The sequence below is a fragment of the Rhinopithecus roxellana genome, chromosome 19 (assembly GCF_007565055.1).
Source record: "Rhinopithecus roxellana isolate Shanxi Qingling chromosome 19, ASM756505v1, whole genome shotgun sequence".
Lineage (NCBI taxonomy): Eukaryota > Metazoa > Chordata > Mammalia > Primates > Cercopithecidae > Rhinopithecus > Rhinopithecus roxellana.
Window position 1 is genome coordinate 35,455,126 of NC_044567.1, and position 14,552 is coordinate 35,469,677.

Sequence of the window (14,552 nt, forward strand, 5' to 3'; positions counted from 1 at the left end):
CTCTCTGAGACCCTCTCTTTATTAGGTGACAGAACGGTGTTTCCTCCACTAGAGTGCTGGGAGCTTTCAGTCCTAATAGAACTTGATTTTAGTCTCTTTGAAAAGCAAACATGAGTCCGGGAAGGCTGGCCTGTAAACAGTGGCTTGCTGTACACACCATCATTTTTCTCTTCTGATTGGGAAGTCCTTGTTATGGGTCACACTGCTTCCCTGACACTTTTCTTTTTTTTTTTTTTGAGACAGAGTCTCGCTCTGTCACCCAGGTGGGAGTGCAGTGGCTAGATCTCAGCTCACTGCAAGCTCCTCCTCCCAGGTTTATGCCATTCTCCTGCCTCAGCCTCCCAAGTAGCTGGGACTACAGGCACCCACCACCGCGCCCGGCTAGTTTTTTGTATTTTTAGTAGAGACGGGGTTTCACCGTGTTAGCCAGGATGGTCTCGATCTCCTGATCTCGTGATCCGCCCGTCTCAGCCTCCCAAAGTGCTGGGATTACAGGCTTGAGCCACTGTGCCCGGCCTACACTTTCCTTTTCCATTGAGTTCTGCCTGGACCCTCAGGCTTTCTGAATGTAGATTTCTGGCCAACAGCCCCCAAATCATGTTAGGCATGCTTGAACATGCCTGAACTTGGAGTAGAAACAGCTTAGGACCAGGCTGGGGATAACAGAGCAACCCACATAAGGCTTATTTCCTTAAAAAAATAGATGGATTTGTTTAAAATTCAATTTCCTGTTAAAGGAATTCCCAAGTCCAGTATCCACTGCTCTTCTCTGCAAAATTTTAAAGAAATTATTACTTAAAAATAATTCGTCTACAGAGGCTCTTGACTGCAGTTAATAGTTTTAGCAAATATTTTAGGTTTCTTTAGAAAAGAGTTTTTTTTTTTTTTTTTTTTTTTTTTTTTTTGGTGGAGCGGGGACAGTCTGGTGATAAGTATCAGCTGCCTGAACTCTGCTTAAGGGGCGGGGTGGTGCCAGCAGATCCATCAAACACAGGCTTTCAATGAACCCCTTCATTTTAGGCAACCACGCTTCCCCTCCACCAGTTACATTGTGCAGATGGTCTCTGGTCTTCTCTCTAACTCCCTCCTGTGCTCCAAGCTGCTGCATTCAGCCGCCTGTTGCTCTGCCCATCCCACCTGTCAACACTCAGGCATTCCTTCTATGTCTTCTGAGGAAATTTGTTGAAATTAGTGATTTCCCCCCTTCCTGTTCTTTTAATTGCTCAAGGATAATGTTTTCATAACGTCTCATTTTTATTTCAGAGAACTTTCAGGAAGGCACCATTGGTCTTGAGCTGGAAGCCCGCCTTTTAGTTTTGAAGAGAGAAGAGGTGGAGGAGGATGTGTGCTCCTTGAAGACGTGCTCACAGAATCTAACTTGCTGTGGAGCGGTGAGAGGGCTCGACGAGGATGCCAATGGCCTTCAGATGTCTCTGGCTCCTGTCACGGCTGTGTGAAGGTATAGGCTGTGGTAAAGACCAACCAGGGGAGAACAAGCAAAGGCCCTTTATTCAGAGGCTGCTGCAGCAGGGGAGTCAGCCACCCACACATGTCTTATGGAAAGCTGTTTCTGCCCCAACCCTGTTTTAGCTAGTCCTCAGTTTAATCTGATATCTGAGTGCCACCTCCTACCCCATTTCTACCCATCTTAGGTTCCTTGACTGGGGCCCCTGTGACAAAAGACAGATTAACAAGAGAAAGGTACACAAATTTATTCAATATAAGTTTTACGTGACGCAGGAGCCTTCGAAAGGAAATGAAGGTCTGAAGAAACAGCTAAACCTGAATGGTTTTGGTGGTAGATTTGAGGAAGAATGAAGCATTGTGGGAAAACATGACAAAGCAAAGAAAAAGGATGAGAGAAATGTAAGAACCCGGGGAATCTTAGCAAAGCCTGTTTGCTCAGATCACTCTCTGTGTCCCTTCAAAGAGACGATGCCCAATGCTTGTTTCCCCTGTGTATAGGGAGGACCCCTCACACAAAAGGGTTTTGATCTGCTTCAAGGGAAGGTCAGAGAGTCTTTCCCGCACATGTACTTTCTCAAATTCCTTCAGCTTAAAATCAACATGTCAAGGTGCCATACTTTAAAGTGGTGATATGGTTTGGCTCTGTGTTCCCACCAAATCTCCTAGTTGAATTAAAATCCCCAGTGTTGGAGGTGGGGCCTAGTGAGAAGTGATTGGGTCATGGGAGTGGAGTTCTCATGAATAAGTTAGTATCACCCCCTCAGTCCTGTTCTCCTGATAATGTGTGAGTGAGTTATCGTGAGATTTAGTTGTTGAAAAGTCCGTAGCACCTTCCCCACCTTCCTCCTGCCCTGGCCATGTGAACTGCTAGCTCCTGCTTTGCCTCCCACCATAATTGTAAGTTTCCTGAGGCCTCCCCGGAAACTGATGCCGCCATTCTTTCTGGACAGCCTGCAGGACTGTGAGCCAATTAAGCCTCTTTTCTTTATAAACGGTCCAGTCTCAGGCATTTCTTTATAGCAATAAAAGAACAGACTAATACAGGTAGTATGTGCTGAAACCCATCGCAGGTTATCGAAAAATGAGCAGGAAGGGTATGGTAACCTAGGGTTGTTTAATAGGTCTTGTGATGAGGATTTTAGCTTGGCCTTCTTCGTTGGTAAGAGTTGTTAAGAATCTTCTTTCCGGCACAGGAGAGGGAGACATCTTTTCCAAATGTAAATTTCCTTTACAAAAGGAAGACATATTAGAGCTTTTCCTGGATCTACTGGTTCTCAATGATCTTTAGTTCAAAACTGTCCATATGCCAAAGAGGCATATTTTGGGGTGGCATGCTTTGCTACCCTTCAAAGCCAAACCTGCGCTCCTACCTGATCACATAAGACACCTTGCTTCCGCCAGTGTGCCACATCAGTTTACCATTGTCGTGGCAACACCCAGGAGTTACTGCTCCTTTCCATGACAATGATCCAATGACTCAAAAGTTACTACTCCTTCCCTAGAAATTTCTGCATAAACCAATCCTTAATCTGCATGCAATTAAAGGTAGGTATAACTATGACTGCAAAACTGCCCTGAGCTGCTACCCTGCTTATGGAGTAGCCCTGCTCTGCAGGAGCAGTCACGGAGCTGTAACACTGCCAGAGTTGTAACACTGCTGCTTCAGTAAAGCTGTTTTCTTCTACCTCTGGCTAGCCCTTTAGTTCTTTCCTGGTCAGAGCCAAGAACCTGTGGGCTAAGCCCCGCTTTGGACCTCACCTACACTACATCAGAAGGAACACATGTTTTTCCTCTTTTATACTTGCCTCCCCCACCCTGAAGCCCTAAACACCTTTTCCTTTGTTTGGCCTAAGGTAACCTTTAGGTTACTCATCACTGGGTACTCCCACATATACGTGTGATGCACTTGTCAATAAACATCATTTTTTTTTCTTTTCTTTTTTTTTTTTTTTTCTTGAGACGGAGTCTTGCTCTGTCGCTCAGGCTGGAGTGCAGTGGCCGGATCTCAGCTCACTGCAAGCTCCGCGTCCCGGGTTTACGCCATTCTCCTGCCTCAGCCTCCGGAGTAGCTGGGATTACAGGCGCCTGCCACCTCGCCCGGCTAATTTTTTTTTGTATTTTTTAGTAGAGACGGGGTTTCACCGTGTTAGCCAGGATGGTCTTGCTCTTGTGACCTCGTGATCCGCCCGTCTCGGCCTCCCAAATTGCTGGGATTACAGGCTTGAGCCACCGCGCCCAGCCTCATTTTTTTTTCTTGTTAACCTTTTACTTGCCTAATTTACAGGGCTCCAGCTCGAGAAGCTACAATGGTACAAGAAAGATGACTATTTTTTGCCCTCCCCTACAGCTTTGTCTGGTTGGTCCAAAGTTGGAAGCAGGGACAAAAATTAGGGAAGCTGTCAATTATCAATCAAGTCCTGGTCATTTGGCCAATTGTTACAGGGGTTATTGCTTTGGCTTCCCGGATTGTTGGTAGAGATAGCAGTCTGACTTCCTGCAAGTCTGAATGAATTATGGCAGGCTGGCTTCCTCGGCTGGTTATTGTAGATAAGGAGTTGGTTTCCTGGGCAGGTTGCTGCAGACTGTGGGTCAGAGGTCTATTTTTATATCCTGTCTGGTCATTATCCATTGGTGTATTCAGTTTCTCATGACTGTAACTGATTTGGAAATTTTACTCTTCTTGAGTTTTCAAGAGTAACAGATAAAATTTTTTGGTAATGTCAGGCATTTCATGCATATTATCTCATTTAATCACCATGCCAGCTCCTCAGTGGGTTAATATTTACCTTATTTTTAGAACAGAAAATGGAGGCAAAAAGCATGAAAAATTTGCCAAGATCAAAATACCCTAGGAATAGCAGAGCTGAAGTTTTGAACCTAAGTCTAATTCATTTGAAGCTCATCCTTTCCTCTAGATGTATGACAGAACTTCTCAAGCAAACACGAGTTGTGGCAGTAACCAGGCTGTGGGGCTGCCTGGCAGATCGCGGAACACGAGTCCCCTTCAATGTGGCTCTCTTGTCTGCATGCCAGGGGGCTTTCCAGTAAATCCGTAGTTGGTTCTAGTTCTCCCTTCAGCCACTTTTATTTTTTTATATTTTTTAATTGTGCAAAGTACACATAAAATAAAATTTATCATTTTAATGTGTGCAATTCATCAGCATTAAGTACATTCAAATATTGTGTAGCCACCATCAGAACTTTATCATCATCCCAAATGGAAACCCATACCCTTTGGCAGTCACTCTCCCTTTTCCCCTCCTTTCTCCCTTGTGGAGAGGAGGAAAAATATCTCTTTCTCTACCTATCCTCCATTCCTGGCTGAGGTCCCACATCACAAAGGAGATTAATAAGAGAAAAGCATACAAATGTATGTAATAGAAGTTTTCTGTGACACAGTAAATTTCATAAGAAAGTAGAGTCCCAAGAAGTAGCCAAACCTGAGTATTTTTATGCTAGGTTTGATGAAGAATGGACCATCATGGAGAAATAGAACAAAAAGACTGTGATCTAACAGCAATAAACTGGGAGGAACTTAGCAAGGTCTATTTGTTCAAAACCTGTGTCCCTGTGTTTTCAGAGAGGAAGATATTTCTTTCCTCTGGGTATAGGAGGGCACCTCTCACATGAGACTCTTATGACCTGTTTCAGGGGAAGGTCAGAAAATCCTTCCTGCACATACTCTTTCTCAAATTCCTTTAGCTTAAAATATTCCTTCAGCTTAAAATATTCAATATGCCAAGGTGCCATATTTTGGGGGTAATGTATCTTGAAATTCCATCATCTGGAAATAACGAATCTACTTTCTGCCTTGTGGATTTGCCTATTCTGAATATTTTATATGAATGGAATCGTATTCTAATCATATTCTAAGAGGACTTTTGTCTCTGGCTTACTTCACTTCGTGTAAGATTTTCCAGGTCCATCCATGTTATAGCCTGTGTAAGTACCTCATTCCTTTATTTAAGGCTGAGTACTATTCTGACATATGGATATGACACAATGGTTTATCCAGCCATCTGTAGATGGATACTCATTTCCACCTTTTGCTATTGGGAGACATTGTGCTGTGAACATAGGAGTTTTTGTCTGGACCTCCAGCAGCATTGGTTCTGTGCTTCCAGAGAGCTCTCTGTGCCACCATCCCCTTGTTTTGCTTTCAGACATAGAATTCTTTCATTTCATTTTTTAAAATTTTTTTGAGAGGGAGTCTCACTTTGTTGCCCGGGCTGCAGTGCAGTGGTGTGATCTTAGCTCACTGCAACTTTCACCTCCCGAGTTCAGGTGATTCTCCTGCCTCAGCCTCTTGAGTAGCTGGGATTACAGGCGCCTGCCACCACGTCTGGCAAATTTTTGTATTTTTAGCAGAGACAGGGTTTCACCATGTTGGCCAGGTTGCTCTCGAACTCCTCACCTCAGGTGATCCACCCGCCTCAGCCTCCCAAAGTGCTGGGATTACAGGCGTGAGCCACCATTCTCTGCCCAGACCTGGAATTCAACCCTGGTGCAGTCCATCTTCTGGAACAGGTAGGGCAGGCTGTGGCGGGAAGCAGGAGAGCTACAGGGAGTACCTTGAATGAGCTCCATGTAGGTGCCCCTTCTGTGACCGTAAGTTGTACCTTGCAAAATGTTTTCTTAGGCTGAATGCCCAACCCTTTCTTTCCCTGTCAAACTGTGACTCATGTTTTATATCTGGTTCAAATGTCACTTCTCTGACTTAGGTTCCCGGCAGTATTCTTTTGGGTATAAGATACTGAAAGAAAAGATGGTGTAAATCCTAAAGAAATCCATAGGCATTAAGGATAGGAGCTATGGTAATAGCCAGGGTTCATAGTAACTGTAAGCAAGGAATGGAAAGCTACCAGAGCCGCGCTGCCACTTTCTTCATCTCCCTTCGTCCCAACCCTCCCTCTTGTCTTCTTTCCGTCTCTCACCAGATGCCTAAGTATCTTTGCCTTTCTTTTTGCTTCGTCTCTACTGTGGCACGTGATCCAGCATGGCCATTGCTAGTCTTTCCACACTGTAATCCTTCAACTTCAGTTACTGTTTTCTGGCGACATCTCTTTCTGTCCTTTTGTTGACTCAATGCATGGATATTTGGCTTCATCATGGGTAGGTCCCCTCATATCATATGTCCCACTTCCTGGTCTTTGACCCCTGAATCCAGGCTCACATGACCTCCTGTGGGCAGACTTTCCAGATGTATCCACAGGAATCCCCCAAGCATATGTAATGTCTCTTGCTTTTGTATTCTTTTTCGTTTTTCTTTTTTTTTTTTTTGCCCAGGCTGGAGTGCAGTGGCACAATCTCGGCTCACTGCAACCTCCACCTCCTGAGTTCAAGGGATTCTCCTGCCTCAGTTTCCCAAGTAGCTGGGACTACAGGCATGTGCCACTATGCCCAGCTAATTTTTATATTTTTAGTAGAGACAGGGTTTCACTATGTGTTGGTCAGGTTGGGCTCAAACTCCTGACCTCAGGTGATCTGCCAGCCTTGGCCTCCCAAAGTGCTGGGATTACAGGTGTGAACCACCGCACCCCGCTGCTTTTGTATTCTCATAGCACTTTGACATGTGGACACATAAACCAGCGGATAACATTCAAATACCACATTTGCTCTAGGAAAATGAACTACTGCACGGCAGAGACTGTTCTGGGTATAGCTGATATTTCCAGCACAGCAACTTGCATGTTGTTAATACTAATATGCTTTAAAAATACAGAATCAGATGAGATTAAGCTGCTTTAGTTTCTTCCAAATGTATGAGAACATATTTAAGGGCAATGTCAGGGAATTCCAAACTAGAGGCTGGATTTGGACTAATAATTTGAAAGCGCACTGCGTTGATCAGATTTGTTTTCCTTACCTTGAACAAGCTGCTTCAAAGCAGAAAGATGGGGGTGTCATTTCTCAGCCATAGGGGTGAGAGAGTCACTTACATGTAGAGAATGTGCAGAAAGGCAGTTCTAGCGGATACAGAGCCCTGCAAAGAGATCACCTAGCGAGTTCAGAGATGGCAGTGGGCAGGCTGGCATCTGGGTGTGTGTGCGGCACCCTCAGAGGACAGCACTTTCTCACCCATCATCCTGCTTCCTGCTGGAATCCTTATATGGCGGCCACCAGTAGAACCTTCATTAGGCCCCTCCCTCGGATCACGCAGGCCAAGGAAGCTGAAACCTGAGCTAGTACAATAGCAGTCCAACCTTTGTTTACTGTGGCTGGGATTTAATGTGTCTAATCGTTTTGAGTGAGGTTGAATGGGGAGAGGAAAATGTTGGCAGTAGATTTGGTGAGGAATGAAGCTAGCCAAATCGGCACTTTAACCTGATCATGATCAAATAAATGCCTCTGTTCCTACTCCTTTTCCTTTCAAATCAGTTTACTCCGGGCCAGGCGAGCCGAGGAGGTGGCTCACACCTGTAATCCTGGCAATTTGGGAGGTCGAGTTGGAAGGATCCCTTGAGCCCAGGAGTTTGAGACCAGCCTGGGCAACACAGTGAGACCCCCAGCTTTACAAAGAAAATTAGCCGGGCACAGTGGTATGTGCCCAGTCCCAGCTACTAGGGAGGCTGAAGCAGGAGAATCACTTGAGCCCAGGAGTTCAAAACTGCAGTAAACGGTGAGTGTACCACTGCACTCCAGCCTGGGCAACACAGTGACATCTTGTCTCAAAAATAAATAAATAAATAGATAGAAAAGGAAAAGAAAAAACAATCAAATCAGTTTTACTTTCCAATCCGTTTTTTTCTGGCCTTCAGACTCTGTGGTTGTCTGCAGGGAGAAACAGTGTACACATTTCAGGTACAAAGATTAGGGCAGTATTCACATGGCAAATACACTTCTCAAAGAACAGTGGACTGAAAGATGTGGATACAGTTAGCTCGGGGCCAAATGGGTGCTGCTCTGTGAATATGCAAAGACAGTCTTGGACCTCCAAGAAGAAGTAACTGGGCTGGGCATGGTGGCTCACACCTGTAATCCCAGCACTTTGAGAGGCCGAGGTGGGTGAATCATTTGAGGTCAGGAGTTTGAGAGCAGCCTGGCCAACATGATGAAACCCCGTCTCCATTAAAAATACAAAAAAAAAAAAAAAAAAAAAAAAAAATTAGCTGGACTTGGTGGCACACATCTGTAATCCTAGCTACTAGGGAAGCTGAGGTAGCAGAATCAATGGAACCCAGCAGATGGAGGTTGCAGTGAGCCAAGATTGTGCCAATGCACTCCAGCCTGGGCAACAGAGTAAGACTGTTTCAAAAAAGAAGTAATTGGACCAGACGGTGGGAAATAGAGATGGGGTCTTTGGGATGAGAACAAGTGGAGGATTCTCCTTTGGACCTGGTTTCTAATATTTCCCCAACATGTGGCATGCAAACCAATGATGATAGAATATTGTCATTGGTTGTATGAACCGCTAAGTATTCATTTTAATGTGCATTAGAAAAAGCAACATAACTTGTACTCCAAGTGTGTGATTCTACTGATGTTTCTAAGATCAGGTGAAAACAGGCATAGCCGTGGCAATCCAGTTTATGCAGAACATATTGATCCCAGGCTTGGTATAAGCGCATGCTCATCAACATTTTAAACCTATAATCGAACTTTCTTCCGTGGTATTTTTGGAAGTACCCGTAGAATGAATAACCATTGCTGTATTGCCTTCACACCCAGGAAGCTTTCTTCAGCCTTCTCTCTTTGGGACTATCAGGCTCTGCTGGGGATGAGAGTGATTTGGAAAGACTGCTGAGCCCACTCTCCCAGAGACCACACGGAAATGAATGCTTGAGCGAGAGTGGACTGTTCTCGGTGTGCTTAGCCTGCATGGCGGCACCGGACCCTGAAATAACGCCACAGTGAACCAAGGAAAGCCTGGGCCTGTGTCAACAGTGCCCATGCAGCCGAGCCTCTTGGAAACATAAAAGGGGAATCTAATACATGTTTGAGTTAGGGACTACTTCTTTTCAGCTTAAAAAAGTGATTTAAAAATTCAATTAATTGGCCGGGTGCAGTGGCTCACGCCTGTAATCCCAGCCCTTTGGGGGGCTGAGGCGGGCGGATCATGAGGTCAGGAGATTGAGACCATCCTGGCCAACACAGTGAAACCCCATCTCTACTAAAAATACAAAAATTAGCTGGGCATGGTGGCGCATGCCTGTGATCTCAGCTACTTGGGAGGCGGAGGCAGGAGAATCCCTTAAACCAAGGAGTTGGAGGTTGCAGTGAGCAGAGATCGTGCCACAGCACTCTAGCCTGGCGACAGAGTGAGACTCCGTCTCAAAAAAAAAAAAAAAAAAAAAACCAATTAATTAATTTTATTCTTATTATTTTTATAAGAGACGAGGTCTCACTCTATTGTCCAGACTAGAGTGCAGTGGTGCAATCATAGCTCACTGTAGCCTCCAACTCCTGCGCTCCAGCAGTCCTCCCATTTCAGTCTCTCAAGCAGCTGGGACCACAGATGTGTGCTACCACACTTGGATAATTTTTATTTTTGTTACCTTTTTAAAGAAAGGGTCTCACTGTGTTGCTCAGTCTGGTCTTAAGCTCCTGGCCTCAAGTGATGCTCCTGCTTCAGCCTTCTGAGTAGCTGGGATTACATGTGTGAGCCACCACATCTGGCTGTTTTTAAATGACCAGTAATAATTGTATAAATGTAGTGAGCTCAATATGATGTTTTGATACATGTTTACATTGTGGAATGATTAAATCAGGCTAATTAACTTATCCTTCACCTTATATACTTCTCACTGTTTGGTGGTGAAAACATTTAAAAGGTACTCTTTTAACAATTTTTAAATATGTGCAATGCATTTTTATTTATGGTCACCATTCTGTGTACTAGATCACTAACACTTATTCCTCTTGTCTTTCTGAAAGTTTGTACCCTTTGCTGAACATTTCTCCTTTCTCCATCCAAACCCCTCTCTCAGCCTCTGATAATCACCATTCTACTTTCTACTGCTATAAGATCAGCCTTTTTAGCTTCCATATATAAGTGAGGTAATGCAATATTTGTCTTTCTGTGCCTGGTTTATTTCACTTAGCATAATCTCCTCTAGGTTCATCCACGTTGTAGCAAATGACAGGATTCCTTCTTTTTAAAACGCTAAATAGTATTACGTTGTATATATATACCGTGTTTTCTTTTCCATTGATGGATTCATAGTTTGCTTCTGTGTCTTAGCTATTGTGAATAACGCTGTGATGAGCGTGGGAAAGCAGGCATCTCTTGGACATATTTATTTCGTGTGTATACTCAGTAGTGGGGTTGCCAGATCAGATGGTCATTCTCCTCTTAGTTTCTGATGGAACACCCACACTGTTTTCTATAACTGGTTGTATGTGGTGGGGACTTTTGGTGGTAAATTATCAAGGTTTCTTATTTTGAGTATTATTCTAACATTCTTTTTTAGATACAATTTTAAACTTAAGAGGATTATTTTGTTTTGTAATCTCATATACTCTTTTGGGCTACTTCTGGATTTTTGACGAAGTGTTTCTACTTTTCCTTTTTTCTCTTTTCTTGAGATGAAGTCTCACTCTGTCACCCAGGCTGGAGTGCAGTGGCGTGATCTCGGCACACTGCAACCTCCGCCTCCAGGGTTCAAGTGATCCCCCTGCCTCAGCCTTCTGAGTAGCTGGGATTACAGGCAAGTGCCATCACAGCCAGCTAATTTTGTATTTTTTTGTAGAGATGGGGTTGGCCAGGTTGGTCTCGAACTCCTGACCTCAAGTGATCTGCCCACCTCAGCCTCCTAAAGTGCTGGGATTATAGGTGTGAGCCACCATGCCTGGCCCCTACTTTTCAAATTGTAATAGTGAAGGAGTTAAAACCATGCCACCCCCACATATACCTCTGGGCCTGGGCGACAGCGAGACTCTGTCTCAAAAAAAAAAAAAAAAAAAAAAAGAAAGAAAAAGAAAAGAAAAAAAAAGAGAAGGGTCCTGTGCCACATAAAGTCTGTGTTAAATAAACATATATATAGGCATACCTTGGAGATAATGGGGGTTGGATCCCAACCACTGAAATAAGCAAATATATCAAAGCAAGTCACATGAAATGTTTTGGTTTCCTAGTGCATATAAAGTTTATGCTTGCACTAAACTGTAGCCTGTTAACTGTGCAGTAGAATTATGTCTAAAAACAATGTATAGACCTTAGTTGTAAAATACTTTATTGTGGAAAGATGCTAAAGAAGTAAGCACCTGATGTTGGAAAAATGGCACAGACAGACTTGCTTGACTTACGGTTGCCACGAACCTTCCATTTGTAAAAAAACACAGTATCTCTGAAATGCAATACAGCTACGTGCAGTATGCCTGTATTTTTCTCCTGTTAATCTTTTGGATGTCAATTTAATTCGTGGGTCCAGTCTAAGAGGATGGAGGTGGAGTTTTGTCTTCCCTGTAGTGTGGTTATCAAGTTTCCTTGAAAACTAGATTTAAGGGGTTTTCTTTTAAAGGTAATTTTGTTGTTGTTGTTTTTTGAGACGGAGTCTCATTCTCTTGCCAGGCTGGAGGGCAGTGGTGTGATCTCGGCTCAATGCAACCTCCGCCTCCCGAATTCAAGCGATTCTCCTGCCTCAGCCTCCCAAGTAGCTGGGACTACAGGCGTGTACCACCACGCCCAGTTAGGTTTTGTATTTTTAGTAGAGAACGGGGTTTCACCACGTTGGCCAGGATGATCTCTTGACCTCGTGATCCACCCACCTCGGCCTCCCAAAGTGCTGGGATTACAGGTGTGAGCCACCGTGCCCGGCCTCAAAGTAATATGTTTTAAGAAAAATATGAAGTTCTGAAAAAGTGCCTTGGAATGTGACACCTGGTGCCTCTAGGTGATGTGTGGATATAGTAAAGATCTGGAAAGTAACAAAAGTTAGGCAAACACTGGCTTATATCATTTACTTTGTTCTTACACCTCCTTCTGCTTTTGGAAACTATGTGTCCCTAGGTCAAGATTGAATCCCGCCTCTGTCTTAAACACAGAAGCTGGTGTTCCCCTCATTTCCCTCTCTGAACTTTAGTGGTACTGTCTATCCCATTAGTTCCCAATTTTTTTTTCTTTTCTTTTTTTTTTTGAGACAGAGTCTCACTCTGACACCCAGGCTGGAGTGCAGTGATGTGATCTCGGCTCACTGAAACCTCTGCCTCCTGGGTTCAAGCGATTGTCCTGCCTCAGTCTCCTGAGTAGCTGGAATTACAGGCATGCACCACCATGCCCAGCTTTTTTTTTTTTTTTTTTTTTTTTTTAAGTAGAGATGGGGTTTCACCAATGTTGGCCAGGCTGGTCTCTGTCTCCTGACTCAAGGGATCTGCTCGCCTTGGCCTCCCAAAGTGCTGGGATTACAAGCGTGGGCCTCCATGTCTGGCCCCAGTGGGCCCTTATACTAGTGGTCCTGTGTGGTTAGTTCTGCTTCTGTATGCTCAAGTCCTGCCTTCCCAACAAGACGTAACACTCCTTGAGGGGAAGGACGGGGTCTATATCTCCAGCCCCAAGTAGGGGAAAAGAACCATCTTCCCCCACCCATCGCTATGTTCATGGCTGAAGCCCCTATAACAAAAAACAATTAACAAAAGGAAAGCATGACACATTTATTTAATAAGTTTATGTGTCATGGGAAACTTCAGAAATGAAGTCACAAAGGAACAGGTAAACCTGTGTATTTTTAATGCTTGGTTTGATGGAGAACAGAGTAGACCTGGAGAAGAGTGATTGTATTTTTTAAAAGTATGTAAGAAACTTGTGGGAACTTAGCAAGGCCGGTTTGTTCAGATTCTTCTCTGTGACCCTGTGTCTTCTGGGAGAAGAAACTTCCTTTCCTCTGGGCATAGAAAGAGTCCCCGTGGAATGAGAATTCCAGGACCTGGTTCAGGGGAGAAGGGCAGAATAAGGTGAGAGTGACCTTCCTGTTTCTGCTGTTCTCTCAAATGTGAATATACCATGTTTTGGGGTATCCTGAACCCCATCTCCCACCCACCCTGCCTCAGCCCATAGTCTCTCGTACTGTTTAATGACAAGAGCAAATTCCTTATCCTCGCCAAGATTCGGTTTCTCCATGTGTAAACGGAGATAATGATATGCACACTTCATACTCTTACTTCATTGTTGCCAGGGCTAAGTGAGTGAAGCTGTCATATGCCAGCAATAGATAAATGGTGCCTGATGCAATTAATATTTCCTTGTGGGGCCATACAAAAGGACTCAACACTCTGTTCTTCTAGATTGTTAACTTTCAGTCTTAAATAAAAGAACTAGGGAAGAAAAAGCTGTTAAGGGGCCAGTTTGAGAAACAGACAGTAAGTAACGGTTTGATTCTCAGGGGGTGCAGCCTCCCCAGGGTACGGGCAGGAATTTACCAGGCAGCACACACACAGGGCACATTGAGCATAGCCCACTTACCTGCTAAGACTTAGGGGGTGTCCGAGGCACTCAGAGCACTGAGCGGGCTATTGTGGGTCCTGAACCAGCAACAAGCGTCCCTGTAATGGAGCAAAATGCACCCTTTCTCTGGGTTAAAATTCCCAAACTCAAAAGTTTTCAAGTGGTCTTACTTTATCGTTATTTTCTTTAACAGAAGACGTTGAGGTGTGAACTGAAAGTCGTTATTCCTCCCTCGAGCTTGACTGTTGGATTACCCAGAGGAGCCCAGTGTCCTGCAATGAATGGGTATATTATGCCTTCCATTAAAAGTTGTGGCTCTTAATTAAAAACGTGATCGTGAGTCTTTACGGAGACATTGTTTAGGTTTTCTTTAGCTGTTAACACATAATAAATCATTTTAAAAGGACCTTTTCCCCTATCTTTTAATGGTTAGTGCATTTTTAAAAAGTGATTTGAAAATAAAACTGGGATTAAATTTAGTGTTTGACAAGGTGCTAAGGGGCTCACCACCTCTGCCAGGATAAGAAAAGGGGGCTTTACTTCATTTGCTACTGACCTTCTTGTTTTCCTGGCTCTAGCCTGGCTTGATCGATTCAGATGGCAGGGTGACTTTGGTGTCAGAAGTTTAACTTGCAGGTTATCAGGAAAAGCTGCAGACAGCCTACGCTACCCCATTTTTCCTTTATTATCTCGCACTTGCAAAGCG

General features: G+C 44.1%; 1 long non-coding RNA gene across 1 annotated transcript in view; it reads left to right on the forward strand.

Moving 5' to 3' along the window:
* LOC115894725 overlaps positions 1-14,243 on the forward strand; it is a 98,319-nt gene extending 84,076 nt beyond the window's left edge. Inside the window, exons 3-4 of the long non-coding RNA XR_004054868.1 lie at positions 1,264-1,459; positions 14,040-14,243. This is a non-coding gene — a long non-coding RNA (uncharacterized LOC115894725). The remainder of the gene's footprint in view (positions 1-1,263; positions 1,460-14,039) is intronic.
* The last annotated feature ends 309 nt before the right edge of the window (positions 14,244-14,552 follow it).